Source organism: Platalea leucorodia (assembly GCF_965183815.1).
Source record: "Platalea leucorodia genome assembly, chromosome: 3".
NCBI classification, from domain to species: domain Eukaryota; kingdom Metazoa; phylum Chordata; class Aves; order Pelecaniformes; family Threskiornithidae; genus Platalea; species Platalea leucorodia.
The window spans coordinates 72,786,398-72,794,602 of record NC_138825.1 but is presented as its reverse complement, the minus strand read 5'-3'; positions in this window follow the sequence as shown (position 1 = coordinate 72,794,602).

Sequence of the window (8,205 nt, the reverse complement as noted above, 5' to 3'; positions counted from 1 at the left end):
TTATCATCTTCTCTCCATGCTCTGTGGGGATCAACCTCTTCTCCTTGTTTTGTGTTTGAACTTGACACTCGCTAGTGTGTCAAGCTTGATGCCCTGTTTACTTGTATTGGAAAGGGTGGGAAATATCTCTACTTGTTTCTTCTACAATACTTGCGATGTTATAGACAATGCAGTTTTGTGGGGCTTTGGGGTATTTTTTTTGTTAGAGTGAAGAGTCTTGGTGACTTTAGTTATTCCTCACCTGAAAGCTGTTCCATACATCTGACTGTCCTTCTAAGAAACTTATCCATATTTCCTTTACCATCTTTGAGAGAGGGGAACTTCCTACAGCACTCAGGGTACAGATGTACCCAGGGTCCCAGCTGTATGTTTGGGTTTGTATCTTGTTCCAAATGACTTCTCCTCCTTCTCCTTCTCCTTCTTATCCTTCTCCTTCTCCTCCTACTCCTTATCTTTAAACTCCTCCTTTCTTCTTCTTTTCTTTTTTTTTTTTTTTTTTTTGTTACTACTACTGAGCTGACATTTTAGTGGGAAGCTGCCTTCATCTTCTGTTTCATAATACAATTGTTCAGTATCACAAAGTCCTCTATAGTTCTTCTCTTGTGTTCCCCCCCCCTCCCCTTAATATCTTGATTGAATTAGTACTGGAAGAAAACCTTTTTAACTTTTTTTTTCGCCCCCAGATCATGTGTGGATATGTTGCATAGCATCAGCTTGAGCACAGATTCGTGTGAGATCTGACTCTAGTCTGTAAATGATCTGTTCAGTTCTGCCCTTTTTCCAGTCCTCTGTCAATCCATGTAAGGCCATTTCCATTCACCCTGGAGCACCAGAGCCTCTTAAGAAGCTCTGGAGACTTTGAGAAAGCCTCTTTGCAAACGAGGGAGCTGGCACAAGAACGTGGACAAGGAGGTCTGGGCTGTTGCTCTCTTGGAAGAATGACAATAGATGAGCACAGCTTCCCTTTACAAAATCCAGACTGAGTCTTTTCCAAAATGTTGCAGTGACCCATGTGCTCAGTGGTGCCGAGTTCTTTACAGCACTGAACGTTTTTCCTGTCAGTTGGGAATCCCTGGTCTGTGGTGGCCCGACCTCCCTGGCACCTCTTAGGAATATTGTCGTCACGTTTCCACCTTCCCCTTCCCTCTGACGCCAGGTGAGTCTGCACACCACTGGCAGCAGTTCAGCTATTTTATCTCAAAGTTTCTTGAGAACTCCAGAGTGAAGGCAGTTAGGTCCTGGTCGTTCATTACCACTCGTTCTGTCCATTTACTGCTTGCTTACCTCCCCTCCACTTTGTTCATTATTCCATAGCCCTTCTGCCCAAGTTTGCATCTGGAGAGAGATCCTCTGTGTCTTCTACTAAAAAAAAGGGGGATGGGCAAGAGGGAGCAGGTCTAGCACTGGAACTTCTTCAAGCTACCTAATGGTAATTGCAGACGTGAAGAGATTCACTTAGGTATTTGACCATGGTTTGTTTTCTCTAGGAAGTTCTATCATACCTGGATCATCTGTATGTCCTTTAGATGAACCTTAATGAGTTCAAAAAAGTTTTGGGGTTTTTTTAATACACTTTACAAGTTGTTCCTTGCACATTTTTGACCTGTGTACTGCCAGCGTTTGCAATCCTCATCAGAAGGACACCATGCTTTTTTTGTTTGTTTGTTTTTAGGGATATTTTCTTGCTTTTAGTAGTATCTTTTACCTTGGCACATAGCCATGTTGATTTCCTTTCAATATTCCTGATTTTCTTCTATTATTTTGTGATTTTTTTTATTTGCTCTGTGTTCCCAAAGAGGCAAATCTAAATTGTCTCAATGCTTCTCTAAAGATTTAACTCTTGCAATTACCTCTTCTACTTTATTTTTTTAAACAAGATTTCCTCTTTGGGTGAGTGTCTGTATTATAATCCTTTAAATTAAACAAAATAAGATAGAATTGTATTGCCTTTTGTCTGTGGTTTTCGTTTTAACTCTTCCACTGATCTCCTTGCTGCCTTGGAAAGTTGTATATGTCATCAGACATAAATTTATCTCTGCTTTTATGTACTTTTGTAACTCTCTCTGAGAGCGTGCAGTAATACCACTTCAGCATACCAGACATCGGTGCTGGACTGTTTCAAGACAAACTAAGCACTGACCTCAAACTTCTCTCTGATCATGCTTCATGGGAAGTATCTCATTTTTATGAGGGGCAACATTGGACCAACTTTGAAGCACTTTTTGAAAACCTGTAGTCCAAATATTGATCCTATCATTTATCAGTCCCTAAATATGTTTTGAAAATTTATTCACCCAAGCGTTGTTGGAGCAGTGTCTCCCCTTCTGCTGCCATCCCTCTAGCATTCCCACCTGCCTGTTGCCTGTTCTTTCCCAGACACCCCATTTGGCAATGGGGGCCTTCTGGGGCAGTTGTGTCTCCAAAACATTTCATTACCAGCAATGCAGCACTTGGAGAGGAAGCACCCAAGCTGCTGTTGATCAGCATTCAGCAAGGTTAAAATAGCATTCAGGAAAGAAAAACATCTCTGTTATTCACAAGCAAGTTGTAAGTAAGCTTACATCTGAATCCACAGTATATTAAGCTGCTCTGCAATGCATACTTCAGCTTCACGGCCAAGGCAAGGTGGGTCACTGCTAAGCACACGCTTATTTTGGACTGCAGGTGAGACTGGGCACTTGTAATGAAATACAGAGCATACTGCAAATCCACCATGTCATCACCTGGGAGAAATGTGTTCACACAAAGCACCTCTGCCCTTCAATGGGAGGGAAACATAACCATCTGCTGACACAAGAAAGGCAATTAATTTTGATTTTGGGAAAGGAGTTGCTGAAACCAAGCTTACAATACCGCCTGCCAGAAAAGTTAGGGTGGGCAGTGGTTTAACAGGGCTGTAAAAAATTTTTCAAGTTTTATCATTGTTTCCATTTGCTATTCAAGTAGAACATGTTTGCAGGCAAGGTTGGGGCTACAGAGTGACAGCCATTAGGCCGTAGTATTTTCCTCACCCTGATAATGACTCATTTACAATGCAAAGAAGGTTGTTCCAGTCTAGATCATGCTGAACAACTGTCTAAATAAAGTCAACACTGTATTTCCTTCCCAGCTTTGCCACTGATGAACACCACTGAGGCGACGAGAGCCCCCTGGCTGAGACTGGGCAAAGGTTGACATGAGGGCAGAAGACGATCAAGCCACAAGAACCTCTGCACATTTTATACCACCTGGAGCGTTGCTGAACAGCTGTATGCCAACATCTGGAGCCGTGTCATGTGTCAGCTGGCACAGCACTGAAGAGAGAAATTACTGTGCTCCTTTGAGCAGTGGTTGTTCCAGGTATCAAACAGCTGCTACAGCTTGTTGGACTCAAGGTCCAACCGTCTTATCCCTGCTATAATGAAATTTGGCAACATCTGCCACTCTCAGGGAGACAAAGTACAATACCTAGAAGGTTGCTCTGTTAAAAGTCCTGTAACTTGATAAGCTTCTGGTCGAAGAATTTAATGATTTTCTTTCAGGAAGATGGATGGCTGTTCTCCAGGTGGCTCAGCAACACGTCCTTCCACGGGCCATATGTGCCTGCCAGAGCTCTTGCTTTTCTGAAGCCTGATAGTGACATTTCAAATTTAATTATCATTTAAAATCCCAGTAGGAACCAATTTCAAATCTAATCTAAATCGAGCAAAATAAATAGGCTTACACCACAGGTGAATTTGCCCTGATCTATTTCCTGCCTTTCAGATGTCAACGAAGTCCCAGAAGTCTTGAAGCGGAACTTGAAGAATGCACCATACTTCTGCTGTGAGATGCGAGCATCTCATTAGTCAGAGACTGACAGCTGTCCTGTTTCTCTTTGAACATGGGTGGTGTCAGCTGGGAAGTCTATGGCAGCATTTCCATTGGTCTTGTTCAGTACTTCTTTAGCGCTGTAATGGTTCCACCCACAAACTCTCTGTGGCTGCGGCAGGTTGTTTCCTGGAGGTCGGCATTGCTGTTGCCTGCTTGCTCCCTCTCTGTCTTCACAAAATGTGACTGTGGAGCATTAGGTCAAGTAGACGACCCTCTTGTAGGACACAAATTTGTAGTGCTTTCTAGCGCTTTAATGTCTTACTGAAAATCAATAGCCTATTATTGACCAATGGAGTTCCCAGCATTTTTTAGTTGAGGATTTCCACATAACTTAACAGTTGTCTTTCCTTCTTCTTCTTCTTCTGATTCCCTCCTCAGTTTCAAAGTTCTTTTCATGGGCGCCAGGCAATGTTCTAAATCTCAGCATGGGTTCTGCCTCTTCACCTAAGTCTCTAATGCTGTGTGACAGCAAATTATTTCCTAAGAGCAATTTAGGTGCTGACGTTAAAACAAGGAAAAGACTATTAGGTATAACCATACAGAGCAATCCAACAGCCAAATGCGCTATGGCTTTTGTACAGGAACTCAAGCATCTTTATATTTTTTGTCACAAGTTGGTAGGGTTTTTTTTTAAATTAAATTTAATTATTGTGCTTGCATAATTACCACTATATGAGTGTACATATACATGTATTTACATTACGTATTTATAAATAATATATTATGTTTGTAAATTTATTACATATGCCAGACTTTTTTATTCTTATTTGCAGTGAACACTTTGAAATGCTGATATTTAGTGATTCAGACACTTCAATTTTTTGGTGTCACGAGTTAAAAACAAAATAATTTGCTGTTTCTGGTTCTGTTCAGATTGGAAAGTTCATTTAAAATGATTGCATCTCCCCAAGTCTCTGGTGTCCCAAACATTGTTTCAGCTTTGGTGTGTTTTTTTCTGAGGCTCTTGCAAATGTTTGAGATCTTGAAGGTGTTGCTATAATTGTGCCCCATGTAAAAGTCCATTAAATGAGCAATTTGTGCTATTTGGAAAGACGCATAATTTAAATTGAGTACATCAGACAAGTCCTGCTGTTAGTAGCAATTAATTTCTCATGTTTTGATGTGGCAATTTTATCATTCATAAGCTTAAGTGCTGGTAGATTTTGATGTCTCCAGAGCCTGTGTACTTTGTGTCATACAAATTGTTCTGTAAGAATGGCATTGTTGTGTGATTGAAAGAGAAACTCATTAGTTTAGCCAAGATGTTTTGCTGAGATTTGCATTTCAATTACACTGAGGCAAGTAGATTGAAAATTAATGGATTTTTAGATGGCTTTTCTGACCATGGGTGTGGGGCCCAGAGGGACTGGCCTTAAACCTGTCAAGATACACTTATCAGTTCAAAGATTCTCTCTCTGCTCATTTAAAAATGGAGATGCTGCCCAGGTAATGTGTAAAATCTATGGAGAAATTTAAGAGTTCCTGGAAGCTATGAAGAGTGATGGAGAGCCGTATGTTAGGGGCATAATTCTCTTCACTGGCCATAGATGAAGTGAGTGCCATGAACCAACTTAATCTGAAGCGGTCTCAGATGCTTCTGCTAACCTTGTCCTAGGCACAGAGGTAGATCCAAACAGTTGCCTGATTGAAGGTCTCACAATGGGCACCTCTATTAATCTTAAACTGTCTTCAGAGTAGCTCCGTAGCAAGGAGGCAAGGGCCTGGCTTTATGCATTTTGCTCTGTTTCCTCCTCCCTCGTGACAACCTACTGTCACGTGCGTGGGCACTTGCCTGGGACTCAGAAAACTTGGGTTCTGGCTTCTTTGGAGTCAAAGTGGGTTTGACTCCAGCATTATTCTGGTTCCTTGGGTGAGTCTGTGAACCAGTGATTAGATGAGTTCATGAGGAGCTGTGAATGTGGTCCAGGGGATAAGGTTCGCCAGGTCCGTAAGAGGAGCTGGCATCAGGGTGGCTGCCTGTCCGCACTCAGCTGCGGGAGGTGGGCAGCCACAAACCCCCTTCCTGCCTCCAGGGCTATCCAAGCAGCGGCTGAAAACAGAAATGCCCGTCACAGATGTGAAGAACAAATAGATTCTATTTATTTTGTCAGTAACTTACAGGATAAAGGCCTAGGTGCTTAGCGTGAAGTTGTTTGTACTCCTGTTTGATATTACCTTTTTTTTCTTTTAGCATCTTCTGGCCTGGCAAGAAAAAAAATATTATTGTGAAATAATACGTAAATTTCAATGCTATCATAATAACTTCTACTGTTATGTAGGAATTGCTCTTTGTAGTGACAGCCATCCTTAGTGTGTGAAATATCTTATGAATACCTTGAATGAAATGGACTGAGTGTCTGTCAGGATATAGACACCTTCATTGCTCTGAATTTAAATGATATGTCAGGGGAAAGAAAAAGATTAAAGCTTCATGCATATTTTAAAAAAGAAATTTGGGTCATCCTGCACAAATCTTGAATTTCTTTTTTTTTCTTCTGAGAGAGCAGAGCACTGTGCTCGCCCCTGAGGGAGGAGCACCTTTCTGCCCTCCACCATTCTTCTTTATCCCACGCCTCATCAGAGGGGTCAAAAATTCAGTGAGGGAGAAGTGGTGTTCGCTTTACAAACGTGTATGTGCTATGCATGCACCTGACAGGCTGCTTCTCCTACCTTCTCCCCTCTCCCTCCTGAAAAAAAAAAAAAAGGCAGCGTGTTCCCAGAGCCGGGTACAGTGCCTTGCGGAGAGCAGCGGTGGTGTGGTCAGGAGTGACGGGGGCACGGGCTCTGCCCTTCAGCCCAGGGATGGGCAGGACAGCCGGGGCAGGGCAGCGGGGTCCGGGGCGGCATGAGGAGGATAGCAAGCCCTAGGTGGGATGCCCAGCTCCTGCCCTCCCAGGCACAAGCAGTGACCCCTTTCCTTTGCTTCCCTGCACATCCCGCTTTGGAAGAGTGGGATTATGAATAGCCAACTGCAGTTTAATATTGAGTTTTTCAGCACTGCTAAATAATAGGGGTCCCTGAACATCCCTGGAAAAAAGGCTGTGGGCTGTGGGGGCAGGATGGACGGTGGTTGGTGCCAAACATCTCTAGAAGCTACTGCACTTCCTTACGGAGAACTGAGATGTGATCATTCCCTGCTATACGATAACCTAAGGTTTGGCAAAACATGTAAACCTCTCGTGTCTCCCATCTCCAGCCAACAGAAATTCCCAGCAGGAACGGCGCAGTTTTCCTTAAGCACTGATTCAGAGTCATTGTGAAGAAGCTTTACTTGTGTATCTGTCTCCCCTCTCCGCTGGCCGGTGCCAGACACCAGCGGGAGCCTGGGAGCGGCACAGGGCAGATCAGCCTGGCCAGCTGCACCCGTGTTTGCTGTCAGGATAAAGAAGTTTGCAGCTGTTGTTATGGAGATAAATTAGGACCAAAGGCTGGTTTTTTCTTGTCTTTGCAAGAGAAACAGAACAGTTAACAGAGGAAGCTAATTCCTTTTACCGCATTAATAATGTAGCCAATGTGCCCATTGCTAGGGTAAATGTTGTTGGTGATTAAATAGTGACCGCTGATAAATCACTAATAAAGATAAATGTTCATCCAAGACAAATGGGGATCCAAGTACTCTTTTTCTTACTGTAGAGTCCAGGCATCCAAATAGTTTTGCTGAGTACTCAGGGAAAATTGCAGAGCAGAAATGAAGCTTGACGACTGCAGAAAGAATCTTTTTTATTGCTATTATTATTCCCAAAGATGTCTCTACAGCCATGTCTGCACTGCCAGCTGAAAGGAGACCAGAAATCCATCTCTGTTCCCGAGGGCCACGCTGTGAGCGTGCCCGCACTGCTCAGGGGTCGCCCCTGCTAATGGTATGAAGCAGAGCTTGGGAATAAAGCCAGCAGCTGAGCCGAAAGGCTGAGCCTTGTCCCTCTTTTACATGGCAGTACACTCACTGCTACCGGCCATTAGAATAATTGCTGAGAGCCGTGGCAGGTGAGTGGAGATAAGGAGTATGGTGCATGAATAGTGAATTTTCTTTAAGGAAAGCGAGGGCACTTGAAGAGCCTCTCCGTTGGATAGGGAGAGCAGCCCTGGGCTGCAATGGGCTTGGAGCTGGTGGGGAGGGTCTGGAGGCTCCTTGTAGCCCCCCAGGCCTCCCAAAGAGCTTTCCACCACAGGAAGGAGCACACTGGGGAACACACTGGTCCAAGTTTGTCATGCCGTATCCAGGCCAGTTTGGCAACCGTCCTGAGCGGCTCCACTTTCCTGTGGGGGGCCTTGCTCAGATGAGGATGGGAATGCAGCGAGAGGGTGAGAGCTTGGACAGACAGCACAGATCTGCAACAAGAGTGAGAGAGAGAT